Raw genomic sequence first — 25713 nt, 5'->3', positions numbered from 1 at the left:
CATGCACACAGAAGTGCTGCAACAGGATGTGGCAAGAACTCAACAAATATCTGAAGTATTGCTGGAGGGAACTGATACCAAGAATCTGTAAGAGTACGATGGGATGGAGATCTTTTCTTAACAGCACGTTGCAAGGCATCCCAGATATCCTCATATCTGGGGAGTTTGGTGGCCAGCGGAAGTGTTTAAGCCCAGAAGAGTGTTCCTGGGATCACTCTGTAGCAATTCTGGAAACGTGGTGTGTCGCATTGTCCTGCTGGAATTGCTCAAGTCTGTCATAATGCACAATGGGCATGAATGAGTGCAGGTGGTCAGACAGAGTCATATCTAGACACGTCAGGGGTCACATATCACTCCAATAGAAAATTTCCCAAACCATTAAAGAGTGTCCACCAGCTTCAACAGCCCCCTGCTGACAAGGAGGGTCCATAGGTTCATGAGTTTGTCTCCATACCCGTACATGTCCATCTGCTCGGTACAATTTGAAACAATACTCATGTGACAAGGGAACATGTATCCAGTATCAACAGTCCAATGTCAGTTATGACAGGCCCATGCGAGGCATAAATATTTGTGTCATGCAATGAACGGTTCAAGAGTGAGCCTTCAGCTCTGAAAGTCCATACTGATGATGTTTCATTGAATGTTTCACATGCTGACACTTGTTGATGGTACACCATTGAAAACTGCAGCAATTTGTGGAAGGGTTGCACTTCTGTCATGTTGAATGATTCTCTTCAGTTGTTGTTGGTCCTTTTCTTGCAGGATATTTTTACGGGTGCAACTGTCAGAGTTGATGTTTTACTGGATTCCTGATAATCACGATACACCTGTGGAATGATCATATAGGAAAATCCCCACTTCATCAGTACATAGGAGACGCTGCGTCCCATCGCTCGTGCACTGACTATAACATCACGTTCAAACACAGATCTCGATAACCTGACATAGCAGCAGTAACTGATCTAATAATTGCTCCAGACACTTCTTTTATATAGGTAGCACCAACCAAAGTGTCATAGTCTGCCTGTTTACATATAATTGTATTTGAATACATATGCCTGTACCAGTTTCTTTGGCACTTAAGTGTAATATAGCATTGTAGAGTTTTCAGTTGTTAGCACAGTTCTGAAATCGAACTGTACATTTGACAGCAAATTATGTGAAAGGAAATGATCAATTATCCTTGCATACTCAGCACTTTCAAGAAATTAAACACTGATAGCATAGAAATACACAAGTTGTAATGTAGGCCCCCAAAATATTAAAACTGCAAAAACAGTAAAGACAAAATCATCAAACATTTTACAGTAAATGTTGAAATAACCTGAAAATACAGGTATAATGATGTTTAATGAAGAAGGCAAAGCACCTTTCCTTCATTTAATTTGTCAAGCGAATGCTGAGTGGTAATTCGTCAAAAAGAGATTGTCAGTTTCAGTGAGTGAGCGGTTCTGATTGTATCCCTAATAAGAATTGTTTTGTACATCTGTTCTCCACTGGCACAACTGCCAGAACTACTGAACACCCCAGTTAGTATATCCATCATATCCTTCCATGTGTCCACCTACCTGTCACTATCTCTGCTACCCTTCTCTTTATATATTCAATATTCCTGTTACTCATTTCTGTTACAGCTTCCACATGCCTGATGTGAGTTCTGCAAGCAGTCTCTTATATAGACTTACTCAGTTCTCTAGTAACTTGTGAAAAAGTCTGCCACTCGATTCACTGATGAATATGCTTATGTAATCATTCCACAAACTGCTATACCCAAGTATCTGTACATGTTGACCAATTCAGATCACAACTCACTGACAGCGTAATCACAGGACACTACGTTTCTCCATAATGTGAAGTGCTCAGTTTTAAATTTCTAGACATTTAAAGCAATATACAAATGTGACATGTTTAAAAAGTTGAAGAAAGGATTTAATATTTGCTCACTTCTTATACGACAATGTACAGCAATGAGGTGTGTCACTTTAGTTTTACGTGGTGAGAGAAACTGATTCTCGAAAGAAATCACCAAGCTGCTTCACATTCATAGAAGTACAAATACAAATTCAGTTTAATTGTATAAGTTTGTTTGGATGAACAGAAAGTATTTCTGAAGCAGATTATAATAATTTTAGTTCATCATAAGAGAATACTTGTACTTGAGGTTGTTCATCTTCTAATGAATGACAGCAAACTGATACAGAAAATGGCTGTGTACTTCCATATAATTATCACAACGCACCATGCAAATCAGAAGGGTGACAAAGATTTTTTAAATTGTGCATGCATAGCGTCCGAGTCTTTAACAACTTTGAGTAGTATCACTAATATCATAAATCTTGACAGTATGTTACACAATGTTAGCACTATTAAAACTTAGCAACATTTCACTGAAGACGGAAGGTGTGTGGGAAAAGCAATAAGACTGACAACACTGCAAGTGATCTACCAATGCTGTGTTGTTGTTCTTGTGTGTATTGGTGTAATCATACCTTCCAGATGCTCAGTCCAAGTTACAGATCTGTATAGCTGTCACATTATCTTTGAGAGTGCTATCAGCAAAGTCGGGTTTTTGTTGTGTGTTATGAATATGGAACAGCACAGTTTAATGAGTGGAATGCAGAAATGTGACATTTGAAAAGTTGAAACAGGCCTAAGGGGAACATTTCTTATCAAGAGCACCCCTTTTTCACTGGCACAAATCATTTCTGGAATGCTGAGAACAACTTGAAGATAAACTTCACTCAGTGAGACTTTCAGCTTCAAAGACTAACAAAAAGTCTAATGTTTGTACACTCGTGAGAAATCAAATTGACGTTTAACAATAAGGATGGTGGGCAACTTGTTGAACACTTTCACCATACATCAAATTTTGACTGAAGTTTTGTACATGTAGAAGGTTTGCACCAAAATGGTGCTAAAAACTCCAATTCAGCAGAAGAAATATGTGCACTGATTTTTAGAGGACTACCAATGACCACAAATGATACAGTTACGTGATCACAGGTGATGAATCCTAGATTTTGGAGTATGATCCTGAGACAAAGCAGCAAAGTGAGGAGTGGCACAGAGATTTCCACAACCTTTCTGTTGTGATTCACTAATCTTTCAAAGTGCCGCTGCGCAGTTACGCGCGTCCTCCACATGCGGCGCTGTCTGCCAGCCATGCAGCACCAGCGCCACCTAAGCGGCCGGCCAGCCAGCGGCCGCTAGACTCGGACACCATTCCGATTTGACTGTTAAAGTGTACACACATCTTACTTTGTTTACTTGATCTATGACTTACATATATTGTGTCATCCTTGAAATATATTTGTTCAACTTGAAGTTATAATAATTGGCGGCGAGGTAGTGAATTTTTCTTTTTCATGGTTGACCCACAGGTTTCCATAGCTAATTAAGTCAACTATTGCAAGGTCTCATTGAACAGCAAACACTTCTCACAAATGCGATTCGTAATTTTGTCGTGGCATCTAATGTGGGGTGTCTCTTGTCATGGTCTCTCCCTCCTTTTCCTCCTTACGACGAGACGGCGGAAGACTGGTCTGATTACGAAAAACGTCTTCGACAGCACTTCTTGGCATTTCATGTCTTGGACGACCAAACATGTAAGTCTCTTTTCCTTTCACGAATTTCACCTCAAATGTATCGGTTGTTGTCGCAATTGTCTCCTTTGAAAGATCTTGCGTCTTTGTCCTTTGCTGAAATGTGCTCACTTCCGTCCGTATATTTTCAAAAGCATACGCATATGGTAGCCTATCGTGTTGCCTTTTATCATTGTCAAAAACAACCGAATCAGTCCTATCGTGCTTGGGCTGCTGAACTTCACGGCCTTAGTTGAAAGTGTTGATATGTTACTGACATTCACAAAGAATCCTACGCCGATTCCATGGTACGGGATGCTATTATCTGGTCGGCACCCGACAAAGAAGTCAGGCAACGTGCCCTTCAGTTGGCAAATCCGACTCTAGATGAAGTCCTATCCATTGCTCAGTCTTTTGAAATTTTTCGCGCCGCATGAGCACAAATAGAGGCATAGAGTGACATTGGGGATGTACAATCTCTGTGAGCTGTTGACGAAGCATGCTGTTTGTCCCCGCCAGCCCACGTGGCCGCAGTATGCTCCCAAGTGCAGCTTCAGCCTAGCCGTAAACAAACCTCTAAGAAACTGCAGGAAACCCCACGGCAACTTCCTTCATGTACGCAGTGTTTTACGAAACATTCACGAGAGGATTGTCCACAATGTTGGGCCGTGTGTCACAAATGCACAAAGAAGGGTCATGTGTCATCTGTTTGCAAATCTGACCGCATACATGATGTTCATGAATATGATGCTGATTCTGCTTCTTTGTTGTCTGTCAATAGTACTTCTTCCCTTTCAGGGAAGTTATTCCTCACTGTCCAAATACTGGGTCGGTATGTTCGCATGCAGGTGGATATTGGTTCTGCTGCCACTATCATCAATTCTCAGACGTATCTTCAGTTGGGTTCTCCAATCCTGCTACCTGTCACTAGGCAATTATGGACTTACAATAAACAGAAGATTTTTCTCTTGGGACAACTTGGTGCTGAGGTATCTTACAAATCTGTAGTTTGTATTATTCCCATATTTGTGGTCGAACATAGTAATGCGGAGAATCTTTTTGGTTTCGATGCCTTTTGTGTTTTTGGGTTCTCCATAGATGACTGTCAATATCGTCTCTGATGCTATTCCTTATGCTCAATTGGATTCCTTGTCAATGACATTTTGGTCCCTTTTTTTGTCCTGGGTTAGGCTGTGCAAACGACTTTGAAGCTCATATCACGCTCAAATCCACTGCTCAGCCTAAGTTTTTTCAGGCTTGGCCCATTCCTGTGGCCCTTCGTGATCGGGTCAGACGGGAGCTGGATTGTCTCACTGCTTCAGGGGTCTTGCTTCCTGTCACTTCCAGTAAGTGGTACTCTGCTGTCATTGTCGTTGCTAAGCCCAATGGTGATATTAATCTTTGTGGCAATTTCAAAGCCACTGTAAATATTAAATGCCTCATCGACACTTACCCTAAGCCTCGACCTGAAGAACTGTTCACTAAACTTGCTGGAGGCCAGTATTTTTCTAAACTTGACCTGTCAGAAGCCTATCATCAGCTTCCCCACAATGCTGCTTCCCGGCAGTTTCTGGTCCTTAACATGCCTTTTGGCCTCTATCAATACCAACGATTGCCATTCGGGATTGCCAGCACCTCTGCTCTCTTTCAGCGATTCTTGGAACAATTATTGCTCACTGTCCCTGGGTGTATAAATTACATAGACTACATTGTTGTCAATGTCTCCACCACTGAAGAACACCTTCAGAATCTCTGCACACTTTTTGTGGTGTCACCACCAGACACCACACTTGCTGGGTGGTAGGCTTTAAATCAGCCGCGGTCCGTTAGTATATGTGGGACCGGCATGTTGCCACTATCAGTGATTGCAGACAGAGTGCCGCCACACAGCAGGTCTAGTCTAGAGAGACGCCCTAGCACATGCCACAGTTGTACAGCCGACTTAGCTAGCATTTTCAGAGACGACAGTTTAGCATAGCCTTCAGCTACATCATTCGCTACGACCTAACAAGGCGCCATATTCAGTTACTATATCTTCTGAACAGATAATATTGTGACGCATGTACTGTCAAGAGCAACGTTCATCATTAATGGATTAAAGTTAAATATGAAACTAATTACATCCGCTTTCTGAATTCTAATTCCTTGTCATGTTCCAGACCTCATGTCAGTATAGTTCTTCTCTCCTCACGGCAGCCTGCGTGAGCTAAGATGCGTGGATTTCGGGCTCCTCAAGTAACAAGGTGTTGGCTCTTCTGCCAACACGACATTTTTTCATGTCTTAGAGACTGCTGGCCTTAAGTGTAATTTGCAGAAATCAAAATTTTTTCCAGCCTCTATCACGTACTTGGGGTTTCAACTCTCTCGGTATGGTATTTGTCCACTTCAGCAAACTGTCGCTGCAATCAATGCCCTTCCCCCCCTACATCTGTTAAGGAACTGCATGCCTTCTTGGGGAAAATAGCATACTATCACAAGTTTCTACCGTCTACTGCTTCGGTGGCTCAGCCGTTGCATCGCCTGTTGCATAAAAACATGCCTTTTCACTGGTCCATGTCATGCGATGTGGCTTTCCAGAAATTGGAGACTATGCTGAAACAGGACCCGTGCCTGGCTACTTATCAACCTGGCCAATATCTTGTTCTTGCCATGGACGCCTCTCAATACAGAATTGGTGCAGTCCTTGCCCACCATTTTTCTGACGGATCTGAACAACCTATTGCTTATGCCTCCAAAACGCTAACAGATGGCCAACGAAAGTATTCTCAAATTGAAAAAGAAGCTTTGGCCATTATTTATGCTCTTCATAAGTTTGGTGTTTTCCTCAATGGATCCAAATTTCATCTTGTTACGGACCACAAACCACTTGTTTCCTTGTTTCATCTATCAACGTCGCTTCCTGACAAGGCTGCACACCGCCTCCAGCGTTGGGCTCTCTACTTGTCTCGTTTCAATTATGAGATTCATTTCCGGCCAACGGCTCAACATGCGAATGCTGATGCACTGTCTCGCCTTCCCATGGGTCCTGATCTGGCATTCGATAGGGATGAACTCTTGTGTTTCCACCTGGATGGGCCCGAGCAGCGGGTTGTGGACGGGTTCCCCTTCACTGAGGGCTGGCTGGTGGCTGCTACAGCTTCTGACCCTACCGTCTCCCAGGTTTTACGCTGTATTCAAAAGGGTTGGCCAGATCATCTGTCCGCTAAGACCTCTGATCCATTGCGGAACTACTACGCTTTGTGTTACCACCTCACACATAGGGATGGTGTTATCCTCCTTTCCACCGAAAATGCTTCACTGCGTGTTGTGGTACCTGCATCTTTGCGTGCTTCGGTATTGCGTCTCCTTCACCAAGGGCACTGGGGTGTCTCTCGCACAAAATCTCTGGTGCGCTGTCATGTGTACTGGCCCAGAATTGTCTCAGAAATCGCACATATGATCACTACCTGCAGCCCTTGTGCGTCACAGGCCACTGCACCGAAGTCATCTTTGTCACCATGGCCTTCGCCTGAGAAGCCCTGGAAGCGTATTCATGCTGACTTCGTGGGACCTTTTTTAGGTGCTTATTGGCTTCTCACTATTGACACCTACTCTAACTTTCCTTTCATTGTCCGTTGCCCATCGCCTACCACCGCGGCAACCACAAATGCTCTAGCTCGCATTTTCTCTTTGGAAGGCCTTCCCTCTACTCTTGTTACTGATAATGGTCCACAATTTGCCTCTTCTGATTTTGCTGATTTTTGTGCCCGTCACAGCGTCATGCACATCATGGCCCCTCCATTCCGTCCACAGTCAAATGGTGAGGCTGAACGTCTGGTCTGCACATTTAAGACTCAAATGAGGAAACTGCTGACTTCTTCTGCTGCTGATGATGTGCTTTTCCAATTTCTGGCTTCTTACCATTTCACCCCCATTGGTGACCACAGCCCGGCTGAGCACTTACATGGCCGACTGCCCTGCACGCTACTTCCTCTTCTGCAGCCTCCCACCTCACGGCCGCGGATGCCTTTGCTTGGCCAGTTCACCGCCGGCGACCGTGTATGGGTACGGGGATATGGCAGGCAGCCAAAATGGAGTCCTGGCCGCATCTTACAACACTGTAGCCGACGCCTGTATGAAATCCAGATAGACACAGGTGTTGCAGTGCGTCATTCGGACCAGGTTCAGCCTCGTGTGCCGGCAACACCTGTTCCGGATGCCGCTACACCACCTTCGGCTCTACCTGACACTCAGGATCCTGGAATATCTCATTACTCACAACACAGTCCTCTCACCATCATATCGGTGCCACCACAAGAACTGACGCCAACAGGAGATGTGCCCATGCAGGAACCAGATGACCACCACCTGTCAGAACAACTCTACTTGCCTCCTTCTCCTACGGACGCGGACACATCGCCCTTGTCTCCTGTTATAACAACCGGACTTGCCGCAATGGGCAGATTGGTGCATGGGGCCCCAGCAGATGCAACCCCCACGTCTCCTGTCATTTCAACCCGTTATCATCGGGGACACATCCGTCCATACGGGAAGCCTCCTCCTCAAGGCTTTATGGCCAGTCCAACGACACCTATGGATGTTAGCAATCTACAGGCCACCTCCATCAAGATCTGTGCAAAAATTGTAAGAGGGGGGAAAAGTGTTGTGAATCGCCAATCTTTCAAAGTGCCGCCGCGGCAAGGCCACCTAAGCGGCCAGCCGCGAGCAGCCGCTAGACTCGGACTCGGTTCTGATTTGACTGTTAAAGTGTACACACGTCTTACTTTGTTTACTTGATCTGCGAATTACATGTATTGTGTCGTCCTTGAAATATATTAATTCAACTCGAAGTTATAACACTCTCTCCAGGAAAAACTGCCTGTCAATTATTTTTCAAAGATGAAAGGCCCAGGAAAAGTGTGAATCAAGGGAGACTAGACACTGATTACAAATGAATGCTTCGTCATGACAATGCCCCATGTCACACAACCCCTTCCATCATGAAATGTTTGATCTGAAGAGGCATTCCTAGTATTCTACAGCCCCCCATTCTCCTGATTAGATTCCTTGTGACTTTTCTCTTTCCTGAAACTGCAAAATGTTTCAAAAGGAAATCATTTTGGGACTTTGCAGATCATTCAAAAGAACATTACTGATCACATTAAAAGCTGTAACAGTTAAAGCCTTTCAGTGCCACTATCAAGACTGGCAGTGATGACTCCACCAGGGTACAGCTGTCAAAGGGAGCTACTTTGAAAGGGACAGTATTATTGTTCAAGAAATATAAAAACTTGGTAGATAAATAATCAGTATCATTGCTTTTTTTCACACACCTTGTTTGTGCATCTTTCATCATGTACTACTTTATTATCAGTAATTGCAACACCTGCAAAAATACTGAGGTTACTGTTAATACTATTTCCCTGTCCATTAATATACCACATTAACAACAGGAGCCCCGACATATATCCCTGGATGAGCCTGAAGATACATCTACATCTGGCGATGACTAACTACTTGAAATAATGTGCTGCATCCAGCCTAATGAGAAATCTTCCATCTGCTCACAATCTTCAATGGATACCATATATCAGTGATAGTCGATCAGATCACTACCACCCACTAACAGGTACTCTATTAGGTTTTCATAAAATTCTTAGAAAGTATTTGTTAAGTAATTATTATTACATAATTGTTACTTTCTTAGTTTATAAGTCACCATTACTGTAGAACTGATGGGTGGGTAAAAAATTTTACTACCAACAGGAGATAAAAAATTCAACAGAACGTAAAAACAGGTTGACTAGCCTTGCCATATATGGTCATTGTTTCATTTTTTTGTCAAATGCTTTCACAAGTCTAGAAATATTGCACCAACCTGACAGACTTGAGCCATGGCTTTCAGGGTAGTGTGCAAGAAACACAAAACTTGCATTCTGTAGGACTGATACTTTTGGAATCCTTACCTGTTGCCATTGTGGTGGGGGGGTGGGGGGGTGGGGGGAGGTTCATTCAGTACAAGTTATCTCAAGGTATCTTACAGTGATTGTGTTTGTGTTTTCTGGATCTCTTCTGCTACCCTTCCTGGAGATCAGTGTAAAATTGGGACACTACTCCTGGATTTTCTTTAGTAAAGGAACATTCTGAAACACTGCACATCATTTCTGCTATTCATGTGCCACACTCCACTCCATTTCCTGTGTCGTCCATAAGTGCCTGGACTAACTTTTGTGCCACTTACTGCCTTTACAACTGACTGGAATTTCTTTGTGTTTTGTGAGATGTCTTTGAATAATATTCTGTTACAGTAATAAGTGAAGGCATCCCATTACTCTCAACAGCCACCCAGATTAATTTAACATCCCTGTCTATAATACTACGCTTTGTTTTATGTGTACTACATAGAATGTTAGTCTCTTTTGGAGTTTCTTAAAGAGACCACAAACTGTGCACAGTTCCTCCCATCACAAACTATTCTATCTATCCAGTACTAGTTCAACTATCCTAAGCTTCAGCTACAGTTCCACTACATCCTCCTCCCCAGAGTTATATGTTTCCAGGTCCCCATTTAAAATAATAATACTACCTATATATGTAGTTTACTGAACATGTAAATCATTATACTAATTTTTGTTGCCCTTATACCTTCAGTAATTATTATAGGTACAAGTGTCTCACTATCAATGACCTGAGTTTCAATGTGAACATGACATGAAGCAACGTCTAATGAGAGACACTTAATCACTATAACAGTACAAATTATGCAATGATTTCCAAACTCATCATTATATTGGTACAACTTACAAACATGAAACTTGCTGGCAGATCAGAACTACGTGCCAGATCAGGACTCTAAGCTGGGACCTTTACCTTTCCCAAGCAAGTGCCACTGACTGAGGAATCCATGCCCATCTTATGGCTTGCCCTCACAGCTTTATTTCCACTAGTATCTCATCTCCTACCTTCCAAACTTCACAGAACTTATCATTACATCACTGTTAGATTTCTTCTTCTTCTTCTTCTTCTTCTTCTTCTTCTTCTTCTTCTTCTTCTATTACAACTGCCCTTTTATGGACACCCAACAAGTGAAGGATTCAACAGATTCAGTGTTGCACAAACAGCTTCCATGAATTCAAACTGTCCCATCTGCCATCTTCAGTGTTCCCAAGGCAACAAGACCTGTATTTGGCAATTTTTCATGTCATAAAAGTCAAAGTAACATTTCACATATCAATGTTAGGCCTCCTAACGGCATCTGTCTGTGAAAACTAACTTCCAGTAACAAGTAACTCCATAATCAAAGAGTGTTTTGAAACAGCATGGATTTCTTTAATCTGTCAATAACTAGGCTTCTCTTATATATTTACACATTTAGCAACTTCCTGTATTACATTATAGTATTCTTTTCAGAAACTATTTTTGCTTCAACTGCAAAATTTAACAAAATGTATTTATGAGGTTTTCATTGCCTGCCACCAATATTTCATTTTTTCTTTGTATATTATCTTTCCAGCTCAAGATATTTGTTCTTCAAATCCTAGAAGAACAGCTTGTGATAGGATGGATGCTCCGCCATACACAATCACTGTGCAGCAGCTTTGATGGAAGCAGGGACTACTCCATAGCAGGTACAAAATAAAGTATAGGGTTGTAGATAGAGAGCTACTGAAGAAATCACGTTTCACTCTCAAAAGGTCGGAACATGAAACCTTGAAATGACTGTTTCCATTGTTGTTGTTGTTGTTGTTGTTGTTCCTGTCTTCAAGACTAGTTTGATGCAGCTCTCCTTGTAAGTCCAACCGGTTCAAGCCTCTTCATTTCTGCAAAACTACCACATACATGCATCTGAACCCACTTCTTTACCGAAGCCTTAATGTCCCTCTGTCATATTTACACCTCACATTGCCCTGCATTACCAAACTGACAATTCCTTGATAGCTCTCATTGGGTTCTTTCAACTGAACCCATCTTTCAATGAAGTTATTCAATAAATTTTCTTTTTACCCAGTTCATTTGATTATCTGCTAATTTGTTATTTGATCAACACCATTCTTACATACACATCAAAAGCTTTTATTCTCTTGTCGTCTGAAATGCTGATCACACACGTCATTTACTACAGTAAAACAATTTTAGAAACGTTCCTGGCATTTAAACTGAAATTGGATGTTAACCTGCCCTCTTTTTCATAAACTGCTATTGCCAGTCTGCATTTAATTGCCCATCTGCTTTGAAAACCATTTCACTGCCCAAATAGCAAAATTCACAATACTTGTAGTGTCTCATTTCCTAACATAATTCCCTGATTTAATTTGCCTCTGTACCATTACATTGTATTGCTTTGTTGATATTCATCTTCTCAACAAACTGTCCACTGCACTCAAGTGAAAGCCTTGGGTCAGTGACGTCATGTAGATTCAGTATTTCTACATTTCCGAAATGCATAAGTCTCTGTTCCACTTATGGTTATTATCGAAAGTAGGACCATTTGAGGGTAAGGAAAAATTTATGACTGGGCTGAGGATTCTTTGATAGGAAGCACACAGCAAGTGTGCTAACTCTGGCATAGAGTTATTGACAGATGTAGAAGTGAAATCTGGTGTGCACTAGGAAAATGTGTCAGGACTGTCATCGTTTGTATTGTACATTTGTGGCCTCATCTACATTATTAACCTCTGGCTTCTTGTGGATGATACAGTTATCTGTAATGAAGTATTGTCCAAAAGAAGCTGCCCAAATATTCAGTCAGACCTTTAGAATATTTAAAAGTGGTATATAGCTTGGCAACTTGTTTTTAAATGTTTGCAATGTAAAATTGTGCACTTCACAAAACAAAAATATGTACTACCCTATAACTGAAGTACCATGAGTGACAGTCAGAATCTGTGCAGATAAATGGATGTACCGATACAAAATATGAGGGTGATTGAAAGGGAAGCCTTAGAAGTTCAACAAAATTTCGGAAAGTTGTGCTCTGGGGTTGGTAGGTGGCAGTAGTGTTCCTTGGGGTTCAGAACGACAGACAGAAGACAGCATCATCCACAACAATATGGCTGCTTCCCTGTCAACATGCACTGCAAATGAGCAAGACTGCGATGCATTTTTTCTGTAGTGTGGTATCAAAATTCATAACAGAAAGACAGTGCAGTATGATGGTTTGCGTTTGTCATTGCACCAAGGGTATGAGTGGTGTAGGATGTTTGAAAGTGGTCTAATTTCTGTTAAGGATGCCCCAAGACCAGTGCAGGCTCACTGTGTAGTAATGGATGAGAACACTGGGTTAGAGGAGCAGCTTGCAAAAGATAATAGATGCCTGACTCTGAACAAAATAGCTACAAGTTTGAAGATTAATATTGGTTCAGCACAGAATATTGTTCACAATGTACTGCAGTTCAATAAGATGTTTTTGAGTTGGATACCATGTCAGCTGACTGTCGAATCAAAAGAGCATCACGTCAGTGCCTGTGAAGGTGCATTTCTGAGAAAAATTGTTATAATCAATGAGACTTGGGTCCACTTTCACCAATGAGAAATGAAAAATTCAAGCGACGAATGGCAACACACTTCATTTCCGAAACCAAAAAAATCCACACTCAGGTGTTTGCTGGAAAAGTCATGCTCATTCTCTACTAGAATGCAAATGGAGTAATTCTGGAGCATTATGTATGTTGTGGAGTGATGGTAACTAGAACTACTTCTTCAGAAATGTTGAGAAATCAGCAGTAAATGATGAGGACTCTTGACTTTAAGAATACTGCTACAGCAAGACAATGCCAAATTGCACACAGTCCTTAAGAGATTGAGATTATTCAGGAAATTAAATTTGAATGTCTGATACATCTTCCTCATTCACCAGACCACACTCCTAGTGAATCACCTGCTAAATGCACACTCACAAGCAACAGTACATAAGCATTTCAGAAGTGATGAAGAGGTGAAAACCACAGTGCACGACTGGCTACACACATGACCAAAATAATTCTTTCATCTTGGTATCTATGCACTTCCAAATTTGTGGAATACATGCATTCAGCATCAGGGAGACTACATTGAAAAATGACATGTAAGTGTTTTGTCCACTGTTCCAATTAAAAATATTACTACACTTTTAAGATTTTCATTTGAATCACCCTCTTAGAACAATGACAGAGTCTCAATCATATGTAAAGTAGAGTGACAGAATGAGGTTCATTGGCAGATAACGAGGGAAATGCAGTCAGTCTATGAATGACGCTGCATACATTGTGTGGGAACTGTGGCAAATAATTGACATATACAGAAAAGGGAAGCATGAATGGTCACAGATTTGTTTGACCTCTGGGAGAGTGCCATGAATATTCAGAAAGTACTTAACTGATAAATGCTTTAATATTGACAAAAACTCCCCTGTGAAAACCTACTTATTATGTTGGTAGAATGAGCTTCAAGTGATAAATCTGGGAATATACTACAACCCACTATGTACCATTTCCACAGCAGTCACAAAGATGAGGTTAGACTAATTCAGTGTGTAAACAGGATTTAAACAATCATTCTTCCCACTATGCATATGTGAATGGAATGCACGAAAACTGTAACAACGTGCAGTGGAAAATATCTTCTGCCATCCACTGCACAGTGGTTTGCACACCATAAAAGTAACTGTAGAATGAATAAAACTGTAGATCAACTACCTTCCTGTCCCACTCTCTTCTCGACCACAACCGTCTTTTATGTCATTAAGCTCTTGTAACTGCAGTCTGATTTCTGAAGTCATAAATAACTTTTCACTCACTGCATGTCACACCCACTACCTTGGAAATTTCAATAAGGGTTGTAAAGACAATTCTATTAAAAGCTTTCTCTGAATCTACAAATGTTTGGAACACATGTTTGCTTTTCTTCAGCCCTTCTGGGGTAAGTTGTTAGTTTGGTATTGTTGTTCCAGAACTGACACTATTGCTCTCCAAGATATAGTTGTAATGCTTTTTCCATGTAAGAAATTCATTCTTTATTTTGTAGCCATAGCTTATCAGGCTCACAGTTTAGTATTATTCACATGTGTCAGCACCTACCTACTTTGAAACTGGAATTTTTACATGCTTCCTGACATACAAGGATATTTTGCCCATCTCACATATGGCACTTGAGGATCAATAATTTTTTCGTTGCTGAATATCCCACTGATGTCCGTACTTCAGATGTAATGTCACCTACTCCATGGACATTATTTCCTCTTAGGTTTTTCAGTGCTCCATCATACTCCCCTTGCATTATCATATCTCTCATCTCATCTTCACCTACTATTTCTATTGCTGTAATATTGTCCTCAAGTTTGTTTCCCTTTATACAAATTCTCTATATTTTCTTTCCACCTTTCAGCGTCCCCTTCTTTGCTTGGTACTGGCCAGCCATCAGAGCTCTGGATATTCCTTCAGCTGCTTCTCTTTTCTCCAACGGTCTCTAATTTTCCCCATAGAAGCAACTCATCTTTATCCAAATTATGCATGGCTCTAAGGCCTAGGCCTAGCCATTGTCTTGCAGCCATTTGTGCTTACCCATTTCACAATTCGTCAATTTTATTTTCCAGATATCTGTATTCACTTCTGACTGCCTCATTTGCTTCATATTTTATATTTTCTCCTTTCGTCAATCAAATCTCTTTTTTATTATTATTTTATTTTTACATGTGTGACATTCTGCTGCTTTCCCTATTTCATCTCTCAAACCTAACTCTTCATCATTTAGTGTATTAATTTCCCTGGTTTAGTTCAATGTTACCTAACACTCCTTCAAACTCTCAAAGATCTCTGGTTTATACAATGTATCCAAGTCCCACCTACTGAATTTCGTACTTTCCCCCACATGAGACACATGAAACTAGTACCTTTTGTCTGCTCACATAATCCCTGTAACACCAAAGATACATTTGCTAACAGCTTACTCACTTTCTGTGAGGGTTCATGATCTACAAGAGTAAACTGCAGCAATGGGAGTGGGCAGGTACAGTTTGCCTAATGTCTGCAGTGGAAGGACAGCAAAGCAACGTCAAGATGCTTTAAGTGTGCATTTTAGTTCATTTATTCTCATGCTAATTACATTCAGCAGATGCCATTTTATTGTCAACAGAATATTAGCCCCATGTAGCACAAAAATACTCTTTCCACTACTTTGTTGCACAAGTTTCACATGTGTGATATACATTACACTGGATTTGTACCTTGTAGAAATGTTTCTTCAACTGCAAACATTCTGCAGTAATTCTTTATCAGTTTTGGAACATTTTGATATTTTTGACTGTTAATGTGTGAATTAGCTATAACAACAACAACACCAACAACACCAACAACAAAGGAATAATGACTTTATTGATGGAAAAATAAGTAAATATTTATCCTTAGTGACAAGAGATAAGATGTCACGAGCTGGAGAAGCCATTTGACTTTGATGGAAATCTACCAAAGCCTGACGAAATGTCAAGCGATGATGAGACTTTTGTCCAACTTACTGACCTAAGATCTGTAATTTTTGTTGTAACTGCAACCGAGACAGACACGGGGTTGAAATGACGGAAAGTGCAGCGGAATACCTGAAGAGGACATGACTATTTTACCTACAGAATATTTTATCAATGGGCTACCCTATCATTAAGTCATGCAGTAGACCTGAATGCTCACTGGAAAAGTGTTGGCTCTAATTTCCCCTTGCTTTCAGAAACTTGCAGGGCAACAGCCTCAACGGGTGCGGGGCAAAGTCAGGACATGCGGGGACCAAGCAGCAATCGGTATTGTAATTGTCAACTGTCGAAGCTGCGTTGGTAAAGTACCGGAACTTCAAGCGCTGATAGAAAGCACCGAAGCTGAAATCGTTATAGGTACAGAAAGCTGGCTTAAGCCAGAGATGAATTCTGCCGAAATTTTTACAAAGGTACAGATGGTGTTTAGAAAGGATAGATTGCATGCAACCGGTGGTGGAGTGTTCATCACTGTTAGTAGTAGTTTATCCTGTAGTGAAGTAGAAGTGGATAGTTCCTGTGAATTATTATGGGTGGAGGTTACACTAAACAACCGAACTAGGTTAATAATTGGCTCCTTTTACCGACCTCCCAACTCAGCAGCATTAGTGGCAGAACAACTGAGAGAAAATTTGGAATACATTTCACATAAATTTTCCCAGCATGTTATAGTCTTAGGTGGAGATTTCAATTTACCAGATATAGACTGGGACACTCAGATGTTTAGGACGGGTGGTAGGGACAGAGCATCGAGTGACATTATACTGAGTGCACTATCCGAAAATTACCTCGAGCAATTAAACAGAGAACCGACTCGTGGAGATAACATCTTGGACCTACTGATAACAAACAGACCCAAACTTTTCGACTCTGTATGTACAGAACAGGGAATCAGTGATTATAAGGCCGTTGCAGCATCCCTGAATATGGAAGTTAATAGGAATATAAGAAAAAGGGAGGAAGGTTTATCTGTTTAGCAAGAGTAATAGAAGGCAGATTTCAGACTACCTAACAGATCAAAACGAAAATTTCTGTTCCGACACTGACAATGTTGAGTGTTTATGGAAAAAGTTCAAGGCAATCGTAAAATGCGTTTTAGACAGGTATGTGCCGAGTAAAACTGTGAGGGACGGGAAAAACCCACCGTGGTACAACAACAATGTTAGGAAACTACTGCGAAAGCAAAGAGAGCTTCACTCTAAGTTTAAACGCAGCCAAAACCTCTCAGACAAACAGAAGCTAAACGATGTCAAAGTTAGTGTAAGGAGGGCTATGCGTGAAGCGTTCAGTGAATTCGAAAGTAAAATTCTATGTACCAACTTGACAGAAAATCCTAGGAAGTTCTGGTCTTATGTGAAATCAGTAAGTGGCTCGAAACAGCATATCCAGACACTCCAGGATGATGATGGAATTGAAACAGAGGATGACACGTGTAAAGCTGAAATACTAAACACCTTTTTCCAAAGCTGTTTCACAGAGGAAGACCGCACTGCAGTTCCTTCTCTAAATCCTCGCACAAATGAAAAAATGGCTGACATTGAAATAAGTGTCCAAGGAATAGAAAAGCAACTGGAATCACTCAACAGAGGAAAGTCCACTGGAGCTGACGGGATACCAATTCGATTCTACACAGAGTACGCGAAAGAACTTGCCCCCCTTCTAACAGCTGTGTACCGCAAGTCTCTAGAGGAACGGAAGGTTCCAAATGATTGGAAAAGAGCACAGATAGTCCCAGTCTTCAAGAAGGGTTGTCGAGCAGATGCGCAAAACTATAGACCTATATCTCTGACGTCGGTCTGTTGTAGAGTTTTAGAACATGTTTTTTGCTCGAGTATCATGTCGTTTTTGGAAACCCAGAATCTACTCTTTAGGAATCAACATGGATTCCGCAAACAGCGATCGTGTGAGACCCAACTCGCTTTATTTGTTCATGAGACCCAGAAAATATTAGATACAGGCTCCCAGGTAGATGCTATTTTTCTTGACTTCCGGAAGGCATTCGATACAGTTCCGCACTGTCGCCTGATAAACAAAGTAAGAGCCTACGGAATATCAGACCAGCTGTGTGGCTGGATTGAAGAGTTTTTAGCAAACAGAACACAGCATGTTGTTATCAATGGAGAGACGTCTACAGACGTCAAAGTAACCTCTGGCATGCCACAGGGGAGTGTTATGGGACCATTGCTTTTCACAATATATATAAATGACTTAGTATATAGTGTCGGAAGTTCCATGCAGCTTTTCGCGGATGATGCTGTAGTATACAGAGAAGTTGCAGCATTAGAAAATTGTAGCGAAATGCAGGAAGATCTGCAGCGGATAGGCACTTGGTGCAGGGAGTGGCAACTGACCCTTAACATAGACAAATGTAATGTATTGCGAATACATAGAAAGAAGGATCCTTTATTGTATGATTATATGATAGCGGAACAGACACTGGTAGCAGTTACTTCTGTAAAATATCTGGGAGTATGCATGCGGAACGATTTGAAGTGGAATGATCATATAAAATTAATTGTTGGTAAGGCGGGTACCAGGTTGAGATTCATTGGGAGAGTCCTTAGAAAATGTAGTCCATCAACAAAGGAGGTGGCTTACAAAACACTCGTTCGACCTATACTTGAGTATTGCTCATCAGTGTGGGATCCGTACCAAATCGGTCTGACGGAGGAGATAGAGAAGATCCAAAGAAGAGCGGTGCGTTTCGTCACAGGGTTATTTGGTAACCGTGAAAGCGTTACGGAGATGTTTAATAAACTCAAGTGGCAGACTCTGCAAGAGAGGCGCTCTGCATTGCGGTGTAGATTGCTCGCCAGGTTTCGAGAGGGTGCGTTTCTGGATGAGGTATCGAATATATTGCTTCCCCCTACTTATACCTCCCGAGGAGATCACGAATATAAAATTAGAGAGATTAGAGCGCGCACGGAGGCTTTTAGACAGTCGTTCTTCCCGCGAACCATACGCGACTGGAACAGGAAAGGGAGGTAATGACAGTGGCACGTAAAGTGCCCTCCGCCACACACCGTTGGGTGGCTTGCAGAGTATCAATGTAGATGTAGATGTAGATGTATCAGAATGCCAAGGGCATGCAGGCTGATTTTACAAGACCACATCATTCAATCATGCTGACTGCTGTTCCTGCAACTACTTGATGGCACTGTCCTCATTCAGCAACCCACCTAAGTCACACAGCCTAGCCAAGGACCATGGTTAGTGGCATGGGGGACCTTCAGTGACCACTGTAGCAGAACATAATTAATGATTTCTCATGAAGAGACAAATTCTGGTCATATGGTAATGACAACAGTGGCAACATAGTTAGCACACATACATTAGTGGATTACACAGAAATGATATTTGAGGGTATAGTCCAGTCACCAAAGTAAAAATAGGGGAAAATTTGTGCACTCACAAAATTTCCTACAATGCTAGAAGAGTGTGTTTATAAACAGCATCTATACTAAAAATTCCCACCAGTGATGGTGGGGGGTACTGAAAAGTTTAGTTTCCTATATTCTTCTTACATAACTCTACTTCTAGTGAACATACTTTCAAAAAAACTACATTAAATTTGCTAAAAACAAATGTCCTTTTCATTTTTGTCTAGGATTAACATTTTCCACATAGTGGGGGATCGAAAAGTTCCAGATAATTGATGTTAGTAAGGTATTTTTTTTATTTTCAGCAGAATCACTTTATGAAACAACTGTAACTGCTTTCAGACTTGAAAGGCCATCTTCAGATGTTGCAAAGGATGACAAAAAAATCTTAAATTAAGACTTGAAACAGGTGCAATTATCTTCAGTTGATTTACTTGTGAACTCAGTGCAAGGTTCTGATGGTAAAAAATTAATGTATATCTCTAAATGATGTGGATTTTTGAACAAATATTTAAAATGTGCCATCAAAGTGCAGTGGAGCATATTAACCCCTTCACTGCTAGATATGTGCCCTCTGCATTCCGTGCAAAGACAACATTTGTTTTGGCTGTACTGCTCGCCAGATGCTGGTGCCCGTGCTGAGAGATGGCATTCTGGCTGATATGAAATACTTATGCCATCTTTCAGGAAAAAAAAAAAAAAAAAAAAAAATTTTGTGCATCTCTCAGTCTGACATCTTCACTCCATGAAGACGTGTGTTCCTTTTCATTTTCTATCATACTTACTGTGCTGCAACAAGTTCACAGAATTTTAAAGCATTCACAGAAGTAAAAATACATGGCATAAGCTTTCTTGCACAACTGGTTTTAGCTCATACATTGTAGTGAATGAAATGCAGATAAGATACTGAGATCTTATTTAAAACTCAGAGGAGAGCTGTATATCTTTTTGTTACCTAGTTATCAAGTTTTATACCCGGAAGACTGTCGCATGCTATGTGTCCACTCGTGTCCTCGTACATCGTGAATCGTGTGGTACTAATAGACATCTTGTCTCAAATGATTTCAGATATTATTGAAACAAGGTTTTTACAAATTATATCCCACAATGAGGCACATATGTTGTACAATAAACAATTTTAACACTCTTATTTTCTGAGATACAGAAGTAGCTCAACCACAATAGTGAGCAAAGCGCAGTGTAGGAGACATTCAGAGATCCACAGCACTGTAGGAGAACCTGAGTGGTGTACGTACACACATCCATCGGAACTAGGAAATGACATTGCAGGATGTGTATATGTGCCCACAGCAGTGAAAAGGTTAAGGGAAATATATCGTGTTCCGGGGGTGTAACAGGGTGGAGGCAGAGAAGTGGGAAGGCTGTAGTGTGAGAAGAAGTATGCTGCCAGACTGTGAGCATGCAGTTCACACATTTGCAGGCCTTCAGATTTAAGGTCAAGCACGTGATTCCCTAATCTAGCTACCCAACTACATCACAAGAAGCAAGTACAGGTCGTCTCACTGAGCTGTATCTACCCTCCACAGCTATCCCTACAAATCACCAGTGACACTGTGCAGAGGTGTCCAGGGTTATTTAATTTCCACAAAGTGCATTGGCACTACACAGTACACATGAATGAGTGTCAATAGCAGCACAAAAAATGCTACTCTCAGGATCCAGGTAAGTCACTGCACACTGTTCTGTTTATTCTCCTTCATCCTGTGCAGCATGTGCTGCTCTTTTAAGTTTACATACTTTCCCAGCATTTCCTGTCCTGTTCTCTTAAGCATAATTGCTGGTACTCACAGAATGCGCTGAAAACAGTAATCTGCTGTAATGTGTTGTTGGAATTATGTCAACATACATTAAGTTCTACATCACCTGGGTGACCTGATGCAGGCAAGAATTTCAACTTCTGGACCTCGTCATTTGGTCAGAAAGTTAAGGCCGGTGTGATGCATTTGACAACACTCACACTGCAGAAAGTATTCCAGACAGTGAAAGGAGCCACAAAATTGACACTGTCTAATAAGTATAGATGGCACATTACACTTTGTGCAGGTTCTTCAGTGTGGTAGACAGTTGACAGCTCCAGCTGTCGGGCATTTATACACGACAACTCACTTAACAATTGCAAACGAGTACTTACTTGATAAACTGAAAATTGCTCCAGTATACAAGTGTAACCTCTGTCAAGCTATTTCGCCTATGCACGAAGGGGAATGGAGAGGAAGTTCTGGGGGGTATAGTCTGTCTGTAAACATACAAGAGCAACACTTTTAATGTGGGAAGTCGCATTTCCTGGAAGAATATTGCAGATGCCATACAGGATGACTGATAATCAATTAACCTTTGACAGGACAGAGCAGTGTGCAGAGATTTATATAGATTTTGCCTATATGTAGGCCTACGGAACAGGAAACTGCACAACCCCAATATGGACACCTGCCTCCCCTTGCACTGATACATCTTGTTACACCCACAGAACAAAATTTTTCTCTGAATATGACTTCACTGCACTGGTACACACATTTAATATTTGTTCCTAAACCACTTCATTTAATAGTCACATCTTTTATACCCCTGAAATGCTATTTTTAATAATTTGCCATTTTTCCAATGCCTGCAATGTAGGCAGTAGTAATCCTAGGGAGTACCTTATTGTAGAATATTTAATGTAATTTAATTGTGTACTGGGAATTGTTTCTGCCAGAAATTGTGGTTTTTGATGTGTTTGAGAAAAAACATATAAAGTTACCTTTAAACTTCCACCACCACCACCACCACCACCACCACCACCACCACACTGCATAGCACAGCACACAGCACCAGTGGGGATTCTTAGTATGTTGTCCATGACACTCCTTCCTGTCACTGTACAAATATTTGTGACTACCTGATTTTTCCCCTATTTTTGGTCTTTGTTAAATGGGTACAAAAGGAAAGCAGAAATGCACTGGTGCATTTCCCAGTGTTCCTTTTCGAAGGAAGGTGATGAACTGCCAAACTTCTCACACCACTGCAAAAATGAGTGATTCAGTTATTTGTGTCAGTGGCATTTAGAAACAGCTAAAAATCCCTAAACCTGAGAAGTGATTTGGGCCCAAAATGAATCTCCATTATTCTATAAACAACATACAGCAGAGATTGCTCCCATGTTAATTCTAATATGGTATATTGTTGATCTCTCAAGGAAAAAAATGTTGCCAGTGGCTGGAAAGAAGTTTACCCACCTAGGAGGAGGCTACCAAAAGTGAACCACAAACCTATTGTCATGTTTCACTGATGCCCATCCATTACAGAATACTAAAATATATAGGGTGTATCAAAAAGATTCATCTGCTTTGGCATGCCTGTATTTCTGAAACTAATAAACATATACAATGAGTTGTTTTTTGATGAACAGAAAACTCAAAATGTTTTCTCATATCTTTTTATAGGTCTTCAATATGCCCCCCTTGAGATTCATGTCATATGTCAATGCAGTATTCAAACCGTTCCCACACTGCAGTGAGCATGTCTTGGGCTACAGCTTCAAGAGCTGCTATTATGGGACGTCTAGGTTCACTCATTGTTGTTGGTAAGGGAGGAACATAAACAGAGTCTTTATAACCCCCCCCCCCCCCCCCCCCCAAGAAATAATCACATTTGCTCAGGTCCAGTGAACTTGGAGGCCAGTAATATAAGGCCGAATCATTTGGTCCAATGCAACCAATCCATCATTGAATAATCCTTTGATTGAAAAATTCCCTCAGTTCCAGTTGCCAGCATGGCGAAGCCCCATCCTGTAGGTAAATGAATCCATTTAAACCAGTCTCCAACTGTGGGAAAAAAAAAAAAAAAATTTCCAAAGCATATCGAGATATGTGCTACCTGTAACAGTGTTCTCAGCAAAGAAAACTGGACCAGACACCTTTTCATTCCATACCTGATATTCTCCCATAACGATTGTTAACCTTCCCATTTACATTAAATCTTGCCCCGTCACTGAACACTAGACATGGAAGGAAACTGTGATCCTCCATCTTGCCTAGAATGAAATTACAGAATGATTTTGTTTGCGCCTTCACAAAGAGCTTGCAGTAGCTGAATTTTGTACTGTTTCATGTGTAAGTGTCCTCGCAACACAAGCCAGATGGACATCGAGGGCATGTTGAACTGTTGAGCTACATGGTGAACACATTTTTGCCGACTCTTTGTGAAACTATGGTAGATGCATTCAATGGCCATGTCAGACACTTGGGGCTGGCCCAGGGATTCGCCTTTGCACAAACAACCTGTTTCTCAGAATTGTTCATGCCATCATCTAATGCTCTGTGCTGTAGGAGGATCCACACCATACCTAGTACGAAAGCCATGCTAAACAGTTATTACATACTGCCACTGCACACCATTTTTACTAGAACTTAAGTGGATGCACAGTGCTGCTACCTGGTGGGAGCCATGCGAAACTCAAGAGTTTGATTTTTCCAACAGTGTGTTATTCATGGACACATCTCAAATAACATAATAGCTGTGATTTTTTTTGGTTTTTTTGTGCTCAGTTGGTACTTCTTGAAATACCCTGTATTCTGAAATCAAACACAATGAAGTGTATCAACCAGAATTATGTCCTAGGTTCTAACTGGTATGGACTGCAAAAACAGCAATCACACAAAAATAAAACTTTGCTATTTTCACACAAAATGCGACAGTTTGAGGCACTGATATGGATACAGTATTCCTTGACTCCAGGAAGACACTCGACTCTATACAACACCCATGAATTTTACCAAAATCATGGCTGGTTGAGTTAAGAACAAAATTGTTACTACATTGAGTACTTCTCAGTAAGGATGATGCAGGGAATTGCCACTCATGGACAGCCATCGACATATGTAGGAGCAATTTCGTGCTTGCACCCTGGAAGTAGGTTGAGACTATATATTTTTACATTGTATATGGTGGTTATAATTAAACTTCTGCTACCTGAGGGGATCCCCATGAAAAATGGTTGATTGTACAACAAAAATTTTGTGTAAGAGAAATAACGCACATCACGATACACAACCAGCAACACAAACCCTGCAGTGCTCAGTCTGAACGTCATTCCTATAATGTTGGGTACCCATACAGTCAATAGTTTCCTGTCTACAGAGGCTCAATTAGTGGAATTTTAATTAGCAGACAACTGAGTCAATGGCATTTCTGGGGGAGGGGGCAGCACTCTGCTGAGATTCAGGCACCTGTCCAGAGACATTCCCCTCCCCCCCCCCCCCCCCCAGGTCTAAGGTAATCTAATGTAAAAGACCAATGAAGTACATAACAATGCTCCAAATAGAAGTAAACAGGGTGTTGTCAATCAAAGCAGCTCGTCACATATCTAAAATACTTTTAGTTCCTCTAATAACTAATTACTGAAGAAGAGTACAGCATAAGGTACACAAAGTATAGCTCTCATATTGTTATACGTAATCCAGTCAAGAGTTGACATAAGTTAACAACAATCATTGAAATGCCTTGTCACCCACTTACTTGGATGACCAAAGCCTAACATTCATATCATCACTACACCATAATACTCAATTATTTCACCTATCCTCATAAACCCGTTCTTGTATAAAATTACTAGTTTAAATATATTGACTATTCACTTATTTAGGAACAAAATGTAACTACTTTTAATGAATTCATCCTATTTATAATATGTTTATAATATATTTATTTTGTACACTAGCTCACACTACTGATGTCTGACAGTGTTAGTTTTATGCATGGTGTTGTTATATAGTGCCTGAAGATAGCGTTGGTGCAAGGTCGAAACTAGTAGCCCAATAAATGTAAAATCTTAAATACAGCTGGAGGAGTTTCATTTTTAATAAAACTGTATAGATATTGGTGAAGGTTCATGATTTTGACTGCTGCCACCCACAGCAATTTAATAGCAGACTGAATTTAAATTCATTTTTGTATTAAATTCTGGTTCTTCCTAATCACAGTGTTAAATGCTTGAACTATGTATGAGGGTCACTCCAAAAGACAGGCACACTATTTTTTTTAAAACCCATCTTATATTCTACATGTTTGAAAGTTTTACAGTGTGTAGATACATCCTTTAGGAACAATATTTTCATTTCTCCACATAATTTCCACCCCTCTCAACTGCCTTATGCCATCTTGGAATCAGCGCCTGTATACCCACATGGTAAAATTCTGGACCAACCTGTTGGCTCCACTGTTTGGCGGCGTGCACAAGGCACAAGGTAATCATCATCATCATCATCATCATCATCAT

The sequence above is a fragment of the Schistocerca serialis genome, chromosome 5, assembly GCF_023864345.2.
Source record: "Schistocerca serialis cubense isolate TAMUIC-IGC-003099 chromosome 5, iqSchSeri2.2, whole genome shotgun sequence".
Classification (NCBI taxonomy): domain Eukaryota; kingdom Metazoa; phylum Arthropoda; class Insecta; order Orthoptera; family Acrididae; genus Schistocerca; species Schistocerca serialis.
Note: the sequence above shows the minus strand (reverse complement) of the source record.